Here is a 17652-nt window from a genome sequence, read left to right as displayed (position 1 = left end):
TAGCAACGGATTTGCGGATGTGCACACACTACAACTCAGTATCAGGTGTGCGGATGAAGCTAGTGGAGCGCCCTCAGAAAGCGCGAGAAGCAAAACAAACATTTTATTCCCCACTGAGTTTTAAATCTAAAGTATGGCAAGCAACATTATGGATTTAAGGATGGACGACATGACAGGACAGATGCAATTTGCAAAATGTGCCGCGCATCTGTAAAATACGCGGGCAGTACGACTAATCTGATATCTCACTTGAAGCGGCGCCACGGTGTTGTTGTGAAAGCATCTTCCAGTGTTTCTGCATCCCCGGCTTTCGCACTGCTTCAACCAGCTCCAAAAGTGGTGAGAAAAGCATTGAAAGTTTTTTTTTTCCATGCGCAACAGTTCTGCTCGCTCTACGCCAATAACGAATGCTATTGCATTGTTCATCTGCAAAGATATTCAGCCTAGTGTCACGGAGAACAAAGGTTTTAAACACCTCCTCCTGTTAATTTTTATTTAATTATAATAATAATAATATTAATAATAATAATGATAAAAATAATTGGGTGGCACAGTGGGTAGTTTGACCACCTCACAGCAAGAAGATTGCTGGTTTGTTATATTTTTATTAGCCTGTTGTTTACAGTGACAGTGAAGTTTCAAAGCAGCATAACACTGCTAGTTCACAACCTTAAGTTTTGAATAATCAGTGGCAAAATATATCTTTGTAAAACTTGTTTTCATAGTTGAAAAGTTAAATCACAATTCTTGTTGTGCAATGCTAATTTTATTTATGTTGAAAGAGTGCAAATATATACATATTTTTTTAATATATATTGCACTTATACATTCTGTTTATCTTGAAAATACTTAAATAATATGTGCTATATGTTCTAAAATGGCCCTCTACTGTAAACTGACACTCTGGCTCTGAGAGAAGAGCCAGTTTGTAAAAAAAAGTCTTGGTTTTGCTTGGTTTATAAATAATCAAACTCATTCAATGGCACAGCATCCTCTTTCACATCATCTCATAAACTTGATCTAATTAGTTAGTGCTGAAATATCGCATCGTATCGTGATATGGGTGTGAATCGTATCGTGTTGCATCGCAATATGTCACAAATGTATCGCTAATATATCGGATCGTATTCTTTGTATCGAGATGCGTATCGGATCGGCATTATAGCTTAGATGCCCAACCCTATTATACACATATCTAAAATGCTTTTGCCAGGATTCCCTAACTATGACACCAAAGCAAAGGATAAAACAGGTTCAAGAAAAGCATGATAAAATGTAGTCATCATGTGTTTATCTATATGGAAATGATTGAACTTTTTTAGGCAAGTCACTGGTGCCCCTTTTTACACACTGATGCACAATTCTCATCAAAGGAAAGTTTACAGTCAATAAGTGTGCCAAGGTATTTGTATGATTGCACACTTTCCACAGTCTGATTTTAAATGGAAGTGCTCACCTGTATGTGAGCAGCCTTCCTAAAATCAACGATCATATCTTTTGTCTTAAACATTTAACTGAAGATATGACTCCTCACTCCATCTGACAAAGTAGGTAGACCATGACCTGTTTCATTATCATGAAGTCATATGATTAACATTCACCAAATTTAGCTCACGATTGTTCAGTTTTACTGAGTTCTGATTGGAAAGCACTGTCAGCACTCAATGGTGGCTTATTGGTTTTCATTTCTGTTAATAACACTTCAATGTGCTGTTCAACATAGCAGTGTTTCATGCCCGTCATAGGTGTAAGCTATAGTCTCTCAGTACACCTGGGTTTCACGCTCTGGTGTTTAATCATACAAGCTTTGTAATTGCACAATGAACCTGGATAGTGAAAGAAAAAAAAACACCCCAGTTGTTATTTTGGGGCATGTTGCCAGCTACTGCCTGCCACCCGTTGTGTGATGCATTTTTCTCCCCACCAGCTCCTACATGTATGCATTTTTGACAGATGGGTTGCTTGGCTTTCTTTCAGAAAAAACAACAAACAGTTTTGGCTGTCAAGAGCACAGACTTTATGACACTTCACGTCGTCACCATTGACTTCTCAATATTTCCATCATTCCAGCACAGTGGAGTTTAAAGTTTGCCATGATGCTTTTCTTTGGACATCTTTACACAGGCCCTGTTGGTTTCAAACTTTTGTGCTCTAATATTTTTATGCATGTATAAATTTGTATAAATAACTAATAATTTTTTAAAATTGTTATCTCCAAGCCAATTTTATGCTTTAGAAATATGACAATATGAGATACAAGCACAGACCGTAAAAAATATGGATGTAGTATTCGTGACGTCAACCATAGGTTTCTGAAGAGTGCAAATGAAGCTACAAATGGGCGTGGCCAACCCTCGCCATTTTGTTCATGCATTATGGCACCAACCGTGGGTAACCAAAAAAGGGCAAAGAGGCGGAGCCTGCTAAGATTTTGCTTAGACAGGCTTTTCTTTGGGAGAAATGCTTAATACTTAATCACCTGAGACTCGTTTGTGTTCTGGCCACATGTGCTTGGATATACACTATCAATAATGTTTTTAGACTTTTAAAAAAACTGTTGTAATACATTGAGTCGCTAAACATTGTTTATATGACGTTTTTCTACAGGAGGAAAACTCAAATTATTTCCAAATACTTTAAATGTAGTGTGTAAATGCAAGGCTATGTATGAAATACAGGCATAACACTGTATGACAGGGGTGTCCAAACTCGATCCTGGAGGGCCCATGTCCTGCAAATTTTAGCTCCAACTTGCTTCAACACACCTGCAAGGATGTTTCTAGATTGCCTTGTAAGAGCTTTATTAACTAGCCCAGTTGTGTCTGATTGGGGTTGTAATTAAATTTTGCAGGACACCTGCCCTCCAGGACCGAGTCTGGACATCCCTGCTGTATGACAACAGTTCCGATGACTGTTCTTTAGCCTACAGCAAATTCTGGAATGCATTACAGGTCTAAAGAAAATTATAAATAATAAGTGATCGAAAATAAAAACAAATACATTTGTAGAGATGGTTTCTAAGTATATAATTTCACTCACCTGGGAAACGGAGGCCACTTGAATGGTTTGTGAGCATAATTAAGTGCATAGCATGTCATTATATTTGTAAGAATTACTTCCAAAATGCGACTGACTGTTTAAAGCCACATAAAACAAAATAAACAAAAAATATGATGTATTTGCAGAGTTCAGCAGCTAATCAGCCGGAATCAGCAAGGTGATGGCAAGTAGCGAGACCCAGCTGTCACTCAAGTGGCCACGCCCTTAATTATGCAGACTTGATATAACTCAATATAAACAAAACAGATAAATTATTAAAAGAATTCACCCCCTCACAGTTGTCATGAAGTGTAATATTAGCTACATACACCAAAATCGTTCCTTGTACCAAGTTGTAAACACCTTTTTTTCTGTTGTAAAATTAGCATTTTTAATAGTGGGGTCAATCGAAATGTGCTCTATTATGGAGCCAGGCCAAGTGGAATTTTGATGAATTGCAGTTTCAGTTACTTCCGTATTAGCTTCACGAGGGAGAGCAGTTGTGATCATAAAAAAATATTTAAAAAGTACCTAAGCACGCAGTTTATTCGTTTTTTTTATAGGTTTAATCATTTTTAGTAATTTTATTTATTCAGTTCATTTCTCTATTATCCAAAAACAAAAACATAAAATATAAACAGTAATTAATTCTGATTATAAATATAAATCAGTAATGTATGTTCTTGTGTTTGTTAATGACTTACTGTAAATATTTGCATCCTACCTTTTTTGTTTTTGTTTTGAAGGTTTTTTCATAGCCATATGGGGATTCAAATTTAGCTCCGAAATGTATTTCAAATTGCCAATAAAGCTGTCAAAACATATGTGTTACACACACATACAAGGTGAATGAAGTAAATGAAAAACAGAGTAGTGATTTTACAGTGCCAAGCTGTCAGATGTCCACCAAATGGTGATCCAGTATTGCAAAGCTATTTTTGCACACACCGGAAAATATTATCTTCCACTATATGCACACGCTCTAAATCTGACAGTCAATCTTTCCTAATGAACATCCAGTTTTGAAAAGCCAGGTCTAGCTTTCTGAAATGGATTTCATTACCGCAGGTATAAAAAGAAGCAGTTAAACTTTCATCCATTTGCAGCAACTGCCTTGTGAAACTAAAGTTTGCATCATTTATGGCTATCAAGATGAAGTCAGAGCAGGTTAGACAGCTGCTTTCTGTTTATTTTTCGTTTTTTTCAGTTGCTGATATATTCTTAGTCCAGCGAACGTGAGCAAAACTCTCAGCCTCCTGTCACTCTCCTTCATGTTTTACAGCGGCCCACAAAGTTTTTGCCAATAAAAAGACAGCAGTTATTACATGCACTGCTGCACGACCCCGAATTCCTGAGACAACGGGATTAATTATAACAGAGGACAAAAAGAAGCTTATCTGTTCCTCTGTGAGCTCGCTTATGTCAGTGCATGCCAATAACTGAAGGAGTGCCTGAAAAGCTAGGAATGTGCTGCTGGTCTGTATAAAACACTGCCATTAAATGTGATTAAATACACATGAAGATTTGATTAATGAAAATGTGTTGGAAAACTCGACTTTAGTGGCCCATATAGATTTGCTTACAGTACACTGTACAGTAAATGTGCAGTTTATTTGTAGACTATAAAGTAAGTAACTTTGCAAGCTACATGTTAGCTATCAGTCATCATATCTGCTACTATTTTGTTTTGATGAAGTGATGGTCCACCTATAGACATTCTATTGAATATGACTTTGTAAGAAAGGAAACTGACATCTATTTGGAAAGTAGGGCTGTGCAATTTATTATGGCCATCAAAATTTAATTGAGATTATTGCATCATATCCAGCTACTTTCCAGCACTCTGCATTCATTTCTCGGCAAAACCCAGTTTCATGTAGATAACAGTGAAAACATATTTTTTGTTATGCAATAAATGGACAGAATTGAGAATGACAATACACGTATAACAGTAAATCGTATCCATAGCGCTCTGTCAATACTTTTTCCAGACTGTGATTATTATTATTATTATTATTCTTTTCGCCTTATTCCTTAGTATACTGGGGTTGCCACTGCGGAATGAACCACCAACTTAACAGACAACTATAAAGTCACTGCTGTTGACTAAAGTACTTTTGTAGTTTTAATAAGAAACAGATCAATTTCAATTTCGTCAAACAGACGACAGAAATGAGGTGTGAGGGACAAGCATGCAAGTTCCATCATGGACAGAGAACATTCAGTATTTTTTGCCACAAAGTAAAGCGAGAAGCAGCCCATACAGTCACATATGGTATGCATTTTAAGGAGGAGTGTAAATAATGCAGTTATAACAGTGTTATCAATGAAAAAAAAATTACGAAATCAATAAAATGACAGTTAACATGTATGTATTTTTCCGCATTTATACATACAATTGCATTACTGAGAGGAGGAAAGAGCCAGGCTGCACAGGTTAGCAGTATCCCCATAATGTCATTTCAATAAAATAAAGGATCAACAAATTAATCTGACTTGACAGTCTTTACAAGTGAGGGCATTATCTACACACAATATCTATTCCAAATTAGAAAAATACTACAAACTTTAAAATACTTATTATTAAAATATTAAAAATTTAAAATAAATAACAAAAAATCTAAAAATTTAAGAAAATACCTAATTAGCAGACAACTCCAAATTCTCAACACAAGCAGGCTGCGTTCCAGAGAGTTCACCTCAGTGATGTATAATGTTCCGACACCGCCTGTAGTCTCATTTAGTAACTTGACAGCAACCGTCTTTTTAAAGAAGCGTAACTGGTTTAAAAAAATCCAGGGTGTGATGTAACTGATGTGTTTTATGCCGTAGAAAAAAACGTGAAAGTATCGTAAATTTGTGATAGCCACGAACCTTATTTATGTGATTTAACTGAAATCCCACTGACTTTGGGACGTGTGAACCGGAACTGCTAAAATGCGAACTGGCTTCCGGGTTTTTGCATACAAATTGACTTCATAGATCCACCACTCTATAATAATGATGAGTATTTGAATTATTAAGCAACATTATGGTCAACAGATTGCGTAAAAGAGATCATCAAAATAAAGTGTAAAGGCCTGGACACACCAAGCCAATAGACAGCCATTGGATTTTGTCAGACCATCTGTCAGCGTCAGTCCGTCTAGTTGATTTTGTGTGCTCCACACTTTTGTCGGGTTAACATCAGAGCTCATTCGCCTTCTTCAGCATGTAGAATTGGTGTCGCCTGAAGAGAACGCTCTGAATGGTTATTTAGCATTGGTTTAAAGCACAAGTGTAATGTAGTGAAATGACATAAACATGTAAACAATTTAAGTAAAGAAGAAACACAAAAGGCTGGCTTTACTGTAATTCAACTAAATTTCTTATGTTTAAAATTTAGATTAAGATTATTAAATTATCAGACATTTTTGGAGACATGAATCACTCTGTGGTGAGTGACAATTACTGTCATAAATCAAATCAAATCAAATAAAAAAGAATCTAAATGCTACTTTGTTTTGCACGCACATGTAGTTCCAGTTTCCCATTGTTCATGTGAAAATGGACTTTTGTCTCTCTTGGAAAGGTGCACAAAGACTTGTCCTCCAATGCAGGCCCTGAACGCGCACTGTTGTTTCTGGTGGCTTTTGTCTATTTGGTGTTCACTAGAAGCTCTTTTGGTCTAGATGGAACCAGACATGAGCTGATGCAAGGTGAAAACTCAGTTTGAGTTAGTCGGCGGTAGTTGTTTGGCATCAACTTGGTGTATCCCGGCCTTAACCAGTATTTACTATTTCAGTGCTCAAATTTGTTTAATTCATAAGAGAAAAAAATGAGAACATGTCTCCACACACTGTAGATTAGCCAGTCAGAATAGTCATGCCAGTCAGTCCAAGTGAACAGCACTGTGGTTTGCCACACAAGTCAACATTTTGTGTACGTCTTAGCCTTTCAGCCTGAAAATCCCCTGGTGGTTATGCAATGGATGAATATTTTATTGGTTTGGACTCGTCCAGAGACACAAGACAAGCAGAGGCTGCTCTTTCTTGTCACTGGATGGGAATGTGTTGACATCTTTTAGTTGTGAAAAATTCAGGCTGTGGACAAAGTTTCATTTTGTTCTGAACTCTTCAGTAATGCTGTCATATTGCCTTGAAAAAATTCCAGGGCTAATTCTTGATAAAATATAAAAAAAAAATTCCGAACTGTTTCTGAATTATGTTTTCAAACTAAACAGTACTCACAGTCATTTTTATTTGTATGCCAGATATGCCAAAATTGCAAAACATTACTTGTTTTATTACATTTACCAAGGTGCTGCACAAATCCTGTAATTGATACCATAATTTTCAATGTAAAACAGCAAAAAATATTAAATAAGCTGAAATAAATAGAGTAGGTTACTGGATATTTCTGCAGGATGTTTAACATTTCTATCCTAAAGCTGTTTTCATACAGTATATAAGTAGTTCAGTCTTACCTCGCTCCTTTTTTTCAATTAAACTGATGCTTTGCATTTCTGTGAACTGTAAATCCCACCTGACCATCTCAACCATTTTGACATTGAGCGCTGATATAGGCTGACTCAAGCATTTAAACATTTACACTTTTTTAGCTGCTAAAAACAAGCTGAGTACAGTGAAATGCAGTCCAAAAGAACAGTGCAGAATTTCGTTTTATTCATAAACTGCCACCTTATATGGGAATGGTTATTTTGCTTTTGCTTTGTAATTGAATGCACAAAATATGTAATATACACTCACCGGCCACTTTATAAGGTACCCTTGTCTAACTGCTCGTTAACGCAAATGTCTAATTAGCTAATCACATGGAAGCAACTCAATGCATTTAGGCATGCACAGATGGTCAAGACATTCTCCTGCAGTTCAAATCGAGCATCAGAATAGGGAAGAAAGGTGATTTTGAATGTGACATGATTGTTGGTGCAAGACGGGCTGATCTGAGAGTGAAAACTGAGATCTGAAACTAAATATACTGGTATTTCCACGCACAACCATCTGTAGGGTTTACAGAGAATGGTCAGAAAAAGAGAAAATATCCTGTGAGATATACCAAATACCTTGCTGATGCCAAAGGTCAGAGAAGAACGGCCAACCTGTAACACAAATAACCTGTAATAATCCACTCGAACAACCGAGGTATGCAGAAAAGCATCTCTGAACACACATTAAACCTTGAGGTGTATGGGCTTCAGCAACAGAAGACCACACCGGGTGCCACTCCTGTCAGCTAAGAACAGGAAACTGAGGCAGACAATTTGCACAGGTTCACTAAAATTGGACAATAGAAGATTGGAAAAACGTTGCCTTGTCTGATGAGTCTTGATTTCTGCTGCAACATTCGGATGGTAGGGTCAGAATTTGCCTTCAACAACATGAAAGCATGGATCCATTCTGCCTTGTATCAAGTGTTTAGGCTGGTGGTGGTGGTGGTGTAATGGTGTGGGGGATATTTTCCTGGCTCACTTTGGGCCCATTAGTTCCAATTGAACATTGTCAAAGCTAAAGCCTACCTGAATATTTCTTTATCTCTATAATCTCTTTATGACCACAGTTTGTCCATCTTCTGATGGCTACTTCCAGCAGGATAATGTGCCATGTAAAGCGTAAACTATCTCAGACTGGTTTCTTGAACATGACAATGAGTTCACTGTACTCAAATGGCCCCCACAGTCACTAGAGCTCAATCCAATAGAGCAGCTTTAGAATGTGGTGGAATGGGAGATTCGCATAATGGATGTGCAGCTGACAAATCTGCAGCAAGTAGTATAGACTTGCAGTATAGACTAAAATCTTGGTGGAATATTTCCAGTCCTTTGTTGAATCTATGCCACGAAGGATTAAGGCAGTTCTGAAAGCAAAACCCAGTACTATTAAGGTATACCTAACAAAGTGACCTGTTAGTGCAGGCGTCACCAAACTTGTTCCTGGAGGGCCGGTGTCTTGCAGATTTTAGCTCCAACCCTAATCAAACACACCTGAATAAGCTAATCAAGGTCTTACTAGGTATACTTGAAACACCCAGCCAGTTGTGTGGAAGCAAGCTGGAGTTAAACCCTGCAGGGACACCGGCCCTCCAGGACCGAGATTGGTGACCCCTGTGTTAGTGTATTTAAACAAGATTTACTAGTATGTCAACATATTGTCATTTTTATGAATTCTTTCTATTTTCTGGTTAAAATGGATTTGCTTTTGATATAGATGTACCTCGGAATAGTCTGTTAGTAAACGGCATGTCTTTACCCTGCATTTATTATGCAAAATCAACTACTTTCATTGAATTTTAAAGAAAAAATACAAATCAACATATCTTAGTCTGAATCTAAATTAATATATGAAAGGGTGCCGATGTGTGCTTTGCCTTAACATACAACCGTGCAATTATTGATGTATTTAGAATAAAAAACAAAGCTTGCATTACTTTCACTGAAATACATCAGTTTTTGTACAATAACTGAAGGATGCCAGTCACATTTTTATCATAATTGTTGAGGTAGAAAGCATCTTAAATTGGAGCGCTAAAGTCTGCTGACATCAGCGATCTTGACAGATGTCATGTTTTATGAAAACACACTCTCAGCAAAGCATTCAGAGATAAAAGCATCAAGTCATTTTGGTCCACAATGAAGCGAGGCCCCTGTTGAACAGCTTCTGTCCATTTGTGCTGCTAAGCTCTAAATGACATTGAGTTCCATTAGCTCATTAGAGGAGAAGCCGTGTTCATTTCATTCACTGAGATAATGAAGCACGCTACTTATTAGCATTTCGCAGTACATGTCAGATGCAGCTCTAGAAATGAGTTCATTGTTTTAAAGTAATTTGACGAGGTGACCCATGACGAGAGACAAGCTTGTGTAGATAAGACAAAGCTTCAAATAAATGATGTGGAAAAGATAAACAAAATTACACAGGGCATAGTCAGACTTTTTATGCCAATTAGCACATGGAAACCTGTGCTAAAAAATATCATTCTCAGTTTCTCTGAACTTACTAGGTTTAGGCAAATTTTTGAGACATGATTTTTGTTTTATTCAATAAAGATCTGGCAAATATTAATTAATTAGTTCTCTTTCAGCTTAGTCCCTTTATTCATCAGGGGTCCCCAACTTATCCATCAAATGTTTTACACAGCAGATGCCCTTCCAGCTGCAACCCATCACTGGGAAACATTCATACACACTCATTCACACACATACACTATGGTCAATTTAGTTTATTTAATTCACCCATGTCTTTGGACTGTGGGGGAATCCGAAGCACCCGGAGGAAACTCACGTGTAGATGGAGAGAACATATATACTCCACACAGAAACACCAACTGACCCAAGCCAGTACTCAAACTAATGACCTTCTTTCTGTGAAGTGACCACTGAGCCCCCGTGTCAGCTGGTTTGGCAAGCATTTATTCCAAATTTCAAATAAAAAAATGGACAGCTGGTCAGAGTAACATTTTCATTTGTTGAGATTGAAAATCAGGGCCGATTCGAATGTTATCACTCAACTGAATGGGTGTTGCCAGTAGTTATGAGCTGATAATTATAGGCCAGTAGGGGCCTTCTGTGTCTACTGTTAGGCTCAGAAGGCTGTTATCATCCATCCACATGGTTAATCAGCTATACATACGGCTGTGGTTGGAAGTTAATGAGAATTATTTAAATAATTTATTTTCTATTAACCAACTGCCACAGTAATGTAAAAACAGATTTGGACCTCTATTAGTATGGCTGAGTAACTATGTGGATGGATAATAACAGCCTTCTGAGCCTACCAATATACGCAGACTGTCCTTACCGGCCCATATCTATCTGATAACCACTGATTCAGCCCATTCAATCAAGCGATAAATCATAAAAAAGATAAATCATGCAGGTGCACCATCACAGTTTATTCACTATAGTTTACAAAATGGTAATAAGTTATGACAAGAACTCAGTTCATTGTTCTTAAACTCTGTCAGAGCAAATTCATCTTGATAATATAACGTAACTTTGATTTAGAATCAAAGTAAAATTTTACCCTAAAGGGGGGAGGAGTAGGGGTGGAAGGGGGATTCTTTAAAATGAAGATACTGATGTAAGAATTTCTGGTTATTTGTGGTGAGATAGGAATTGACTGATTGGTGGATCGAGTATTAGCTAATTCTGGACCAGACGTGATCAATCATAAACACGTGCTCCTCTCGAAACTAGTTCATAAATAAAACCACACTTAAAGATCAAATAGTTTGTTCTTTTTCATGGTGCAACATTTCTACAAGTTTTTTCCTGCTTGCTGCCATGTTTCTGTGTTTCAACCTTGCTCATCGAAACCTAAACTTCTGTGTTTCTCCAGACTGCAACAGCAGCTTCTTCAGTTCCTGTTGTTTTTTTAGTCCACTGCACTTTTTGGTAGTGATGGTGAAATAAAGCTCTCTGAAACAGTGAAGCACTCGACTCGATTGTATCGGAAAAAGGCTCGTTGCTAGAAGCTTTTTAAATCAGAGCTTAATGCGGACCTCTTCTGGTTAAAGTGTGGGAAAGCACTGTGTTGCAAAGATGTCAGATGTTCACAACTGAACAACTTATTTATGTAGTAATACAACAACAGTAATATAAAGAAATTACTTAATTACTGTAGTCTTTACACATAAGGTACAGTATGTTACATTACACCACCGTGACTATTAAAACCCAAAGTATTCAAAAGTCTTTACATATATCGTATTACAACTAGTTCTTCACCCACCCACTCGTTCTAATCTGAGATCGAACCAGCGATTCCTTCATGGGAGGTGAATGCACTAAGCAGATGGCTATAGGAATATGGCTTTTGGGCTGCACTCGCCAGCTGGCCTCCGTTAAACACGATATGCAGTGGTTTTCTTGAAAGATAGTTGTAAAAAATACGCTTATACACTTTTGTATGGTTCAAAACCGTTTTACTATAAATTACTATGGTATTTTAGTTTAATAACGTGTGTGTGGGACCGGTGCAGTGCTTTGAAGCAGTAGGAATGTATGTAATCGATGCCTAATCTCTCGCTATACACTTTACTAACCCATGAGGGTGTTTAAACCTTTGAATCAAAGTTCGAAGCAGTCACGTGGGTATATGCGAAAATGAAGCTTCGGACATCACTGATCACGTGATGAAGGCAAACCGTATTAAGCTCCGGTACACTGCTTCCCTGCGAGATGTATCGTTTTTTTGATACATGCTTCAAAGCCTCTGCTCACAACATCACATCACTACTTTTTGTGGTATAATAATAGCAGTTTACCTTGGTTATTTATTACTATTGTTATCATTATTGTTACTCTTATCTAATTGTATTCATTATGTTGCAATTCTTGCCTTCTCATGGCAGCATATGCTTTTTTTGAGTTATTTTTACCAGACAACTATTGCTGACACATGATGATATTTGAATTAAATATTTGAAACCAATATGCAAATTCCCACTGCAGTCTGACAAATGAATTTTTTATGCCTATAGGCTACATGTCTGTTTCAAACTATCGGCCCAATTATGCTAGTTGCCAGAAGGACATTTCTAACTCTAAATGATTCTGCTATCGAGTAGAGAGGTTTGAGACCAATTATCCTGCTTAAAACCAAATGACTGTTTGCTTAGCAGTAAACGCCACTCATTAGGGCTTCAATATTGATCAAGTCAGCGCTTGAAATCCGTGACAAGTTTGAGTCCACCAAGTCAGCGGCAGAGTTTTGGTGCTACTTTTAATGAAGGGAAAAATTATGATTCATCACCTTGTGACACAACAACACTGTTAAGAATCTTCTGACACACACTTTTTTTTTTCTCTCGCGCTCATTCTTTCTCTAGGTTTGCCTTTATTCTGTGGCTTTCAACAGTGAGTAAGTCTGGTGGTCTTTGAGCTGCTTCAGCCTGCCTTCATCTCACAGCTGGGAGATCCAGCTCTTCTGTTCACTGCCATCCATGGAGCCCCAAAGGCCTTACTGGCATAAATCAGTGAGTAAAAAAAAGCAGTCGTTCGCATTTCTGTCAGTCACAAGTAAGCACTGCCTGGTCACTTTGTGGAGAATGTGGAGTTTCTTTGTGACAAAATAAGGCTGGCAGTTGTCAGTTTGTCCTGCTGACATTGCAGCCTCTTCCTTCACCTTCAGTTTAATTAGGTGCTGCTCTTGTCAGTCTTACAAGAGAGAAAACGACCCGTGGTTTCTTAGATGAATGCGGAGAGCATAGAAGGAAGTACTGTAAGAGAGAAAGAGGTTTAAAAAAAGAGGACTGGATGGGGCTTTTCTGCCAAAAAGGGTATTGATAGTTTGTTTTTATTTTTTATAATATAATATAATATAATATAATATAATATAATATAATATAATATAATATAATATAATATAATATATAATTTATTTCAATATATGTTTTAATTATTATTTTTTAAAAATGTTTCATGTATTTTATTTTCCTCATAAAGAAACATATTATTTGGAAGTATTATGAAGTACTTTATTATAAAAGTAGACGGTTGATTACAAACAATTTATATTTAAAAAATTGTCATACAAATTGACAGGTTTAATTTTTCAGGTTAGAAAGTAAATAAATAAATACAAAAGCAAATACAGCAATAATATAGATTCAAAATAACTTAACAAACTTTGAAAGAAAAAAGAATAATAAACAAATTGCAACATTAATATTAAAAAAATACAGACTAATTTATATACTTTCAGTGTTTGTCAGTTTAAGAAAAGAGTCACCATTTAGATTTTCCAAAAAGTCTTAGAATATTTTTCAAATAGACCAAATTATATGAATTTTGCTTTTCAAAAAATAGGTTATCTTTTCTAAGGCAAGAGGTGTGTGTGTGTGTGTGTGTGTGTGTGTGTGTGTGTGTGTGTGCGTGCGTGCGTGCGTGCATGTGCTTGCGTGTATATATATATATATATAGATAGATAGATAGATAGATATTATTTTATAAATTATTGGAAATGTATTTATAATAAAAGAACCCTTTTATTTAATTCTAATAATGATAAAAAAAATCAATAGCCCACTGGTTCTGGGTAGTATTTAAAAAGTGGACCAGTTTAAGTTGTTTCCTTATTTAATGAATCGTTGTTGTTTTTTTTTCTTAAAAAAAAACTTTATTTAAATAAAAGCATTTATTTTTAGTTTTGTAAAGGAATATACAAATATAATGTTTTGTAAATTATAGTTTTGATAGTACAAACTATTTAAACTCTTATTATTTAATTTTTCAAGTTTTACATCCTTCATTTTGTTTTTTGTTTCGTTTTGTGTCATCTCAGCTTTCTAAAGTCTTTTCAAGTCTTTACCTAATCAGCACCATGGACAGCAACTTTAACATTATGACTAATGTTACTTTAGAGCAGGAGTGCCCAAACCTTTTTGTCTGAAGGGCCAATTTACCAAACTGTTACATTAAAGGGTCCCACTTTATATTAAGTGGCCTTAACTAATATGTACTTACACAGGAGATAATGGTTTGTTACAATGTACTTATTGTGTAAATACATGTATTTACTGTGTACTTATGCTTGATTAAATACATGTTTGTAATTACATTTGTAAATACACTGTTGAACGTCCCTTACACCCTAACCCACCCTTAAACCTACCCATACCACCAAACCTGTCCATAACCCAACCTCTATCCCAACTCAAAAGAACCACAAGTGTTCTCAAATACATTATAAACACAGTAAGTACATTGTATTTTTTTGATGTAAGTACACAGTAGTTAAGGCCACTTAATATAAAGTGGGATCCATTAAAGTTGCTATGGGTAACTTCCTCATTTATTTATTAATATGTAAAAGTAAAAAAAAACAACATTATTTTAAATCATATTAACTAACGCAGTCTAGCTTTGCTAAATGAGAACATGCTGCAATAAAAACAATCACATTTATAACACAGTGGAGTTCAACGCTGAATACCCTAGTCAAGCAGTATCTGCCTTTGACTTGATTTGCTCACCAAAATCTCTGCATTGACAGGTGACAGTATGTAGGCCTACATTTAAACAAAATCTGATTAAATTATGAAATGTAATTGAAATATTTAATTTCAGTTAGCTTTTAACATTAAAACAAATAAAGGGTTACATTAAATTTAAATTGACAATCTCGAAACATTTGCTTCATTTTACCTCTCTTTTCAGATGGGATGGTGGGCCAAATCAAAGGTTACCATGGGCCAACTTTAGCCCGCGGGCCCTAGTTTGGGGATCACTGCTTTAGAGCAAAGAGGTTGCAAAACTATTTATTTCAATTAATCATAAACCATTCAGTCTAATAAAGAAAACAACTCGTTTTGGAAGTTTAACAGTTTTAATGCCAAATGTACTTGGTTCTCACAGAGATGTTACAGCTGATTAACTACTATTTTATCCAATTATAGCACATTTTCCACTTTCCTGTTGTGAAACATCTGTTGCTTGGCCTTCATTAGTTTTCTCTAAGAGAGTCCTGCCAAATGTTTGGATCTTAAGGCTGTTATTATTTTTTTAGCTGCTTGTGTTGTCATTGTGATCATCTCAGTATTTTACATGGTGTTTGTGATTTTGTGTAGGAGTCAGTTATCATAATTAATATTCATGACGATGAAACAGGATTCTTTATAAGTGTTGAAATCTGGATACATGAGTTACGGCTTGTGAATTATTATTTTTTATGTAGAGGTGCAGTATGTATGCTTGATAAATAGTGGTTCAAGTAGGTATTGTGATTTATTCTCAAAATGTTGGAGAGGATTTTTTTTCATAACAATGACTCTAACATTCAGGTTGCCAGATTGATGACACAAAGAGGAGCGTGCTTGATTATAGAGCCTTGCACTGTAAACTGCTTAGCTAATGTTATGTTTGTAATATTCGCTAATTAAATAACTTAATTTTTTCGGTGACTTAATCCTGTAAGTTACCTTTACATTTAAGATCCTGTCTAATAGGCTATATTAGGTCTGACTGACCTGAAAAGCAACCAGTTAAAGTTTATGCTCAGCATTATGTTTATAGTATGAAAATGTAATGTTGATGTTCCTAATAGGGAAATGATTAAAGAATGTTTTCTTTATCATTAACTGTCTATGACGTTAACTCACTTCTCCAGCCTCCAGGCTGCTTGGCCAGAGGAGAACTGGCCGTGCCTAACTGAGCCTGGATTCTCTTTAGGTTTATTCCTTTACTTTCATGAATTGGTGAAGTTTGTTCGTCGTCACTGGCTTGCTTTTATTTGGATTTGTGTTTTTTTTTTTTTAATTTAAAGGGCACCTATTGGTGAAAAATCTATTTTTCAAGCTGTTTGGACAGACATATTGTATACGTATAGTGTATAGACTGTCATATTGGGTGGGATGATATAAACAGACCCGGTCCTTTTTTTTTAAAATTTATTTTTTTTTTTCAATTTAACAACATGAAAACGGTGGTCTAATTGGAGCGGTTTTCAGATCGACCACTACTTGACGTAGGAGTGCGGTCCCCCCGCCTATCGAATTGATTGACAGCTGCGTATTAACATGTCTCAGTAATCACGTGTATAATCATATCAACAAGAGAGGACGAGCGCAAAGCAACCAGGAATAAAAGGTCTATTCAGTTTGCTAGGATTATCAATCATCATCAAATGTGATCCAGAGTGAGTTTTACAAGTTTAAAATGATTTAAAACAGTGCATGCGTGTAATGAATTACAGCGATTTACTTCAGCTTTCCTTAATCACCCAGCTGCATGTCAGAACAATTATGAAAGAAGACGCTTCAATCCCAGTTTGTGGACGTTAAATCAGGTTTATTTTGTACATTAACATAACAGATATCCATACAGCAGTGGAGATTAACCTGTATCGTCACATTTGCGTGCAATAACAGTGCAAAGCTAAACGGGCATGCTGTCTGTGTGTGCGTGTGTCTGCGCTGTGTGTGTGTGTGTATCTGTGATGTGTGCGTGAAGTTTGTAACAACATAGTGTGTGACTCATCGTTGCAACTCCACAACAAATGCATCAAATACTTATTGGTGAAGTTCTTACTGTAGTATTTCTCACAATCGTTGCGTGAGATCTGCTTCCTTTATGTCTGCCTGTTTTCTGACGCAGCCGAGGGAGGAGATTAAGGCACGCTAAATGGCACGTAGAAACGGTGGGCGGAAAGGACTAGCCTTAAAGGCACAGTACAACAGAACCGATACCTGATGGTAAAAGGTATAAAATTGAGTCTTATAAAAGGTATAATAAAAATCTGATGGGTGTTTTAAGCTGAAACTTTACAGACACTTTCTGGGACACAAAAAAACTGATATTAAATCTGAAAAAAGGGGTAACCTAGGTGCCCTTTAAACCACACTGAACTGAACTAAACTGAACTTCAACACTGAAAACTGGACTGACAGTTTCAATTTACTAGAAAATCTATGTTAAGCTGCTTTGACACAATTTACTGTACATAGTAAAAGTGCAATAGAAATAAAATAAAGACTTTAAAACATGTATTTCTCACGTAGAGTTTATTCAGGAAAAGTGTTTTCCTCTGCCATTATTCACATTAACCTTTTTTTTTTGTGCAACACCAGCAAGCGTAAAAACTTTGTTGCCAATTAGGAATTTTTTTTTTTTTTTAA

General features: G+C 36.2%; 1 long non-coding RNA gene across 12 annotated transcripts in view; it reads left to right on the top strand.

Annotated features, from left to right (window-relative positions):
- The window catches only part of LOC141376130 (uncharacterized), a 354504-nt gene that overhangs the window by 58522 nt on the left and 278330 nt on the right, over positions 1-17652 (top strand). For all 12 annotated transcript variants that reach the window (XR_012385393.1, XR_012385392.1, XR_012385395.1 and 9 more), the window contains one exon: positions 12868-13014. This is a non-coding gene — a long non-coding RNA (uncharacterized lncRNA). The remainder of the gene's footprint in view (positions 1-12867; positions 13015-17652) is intronic.

The sequence above is a fragment of the Danio rerio genome, chromosome 9 (genome assembly GCF_049306965.1).
Source record: "Danio rerio strain Tuebingen ecotype United States chromosome 9, GRCz12tu, whole genome shotgun sequence".
Classification (NCBI taxonomy): domain Eukaryota; kingdom Metazoa; phylum Chordata; class Actinopteri; order Cypriniformes; family Danionidae; genus Danio; species Danio rerio.
This window is presented reverse-complemented; position numbering and strand designations above follow the sequence as displayed.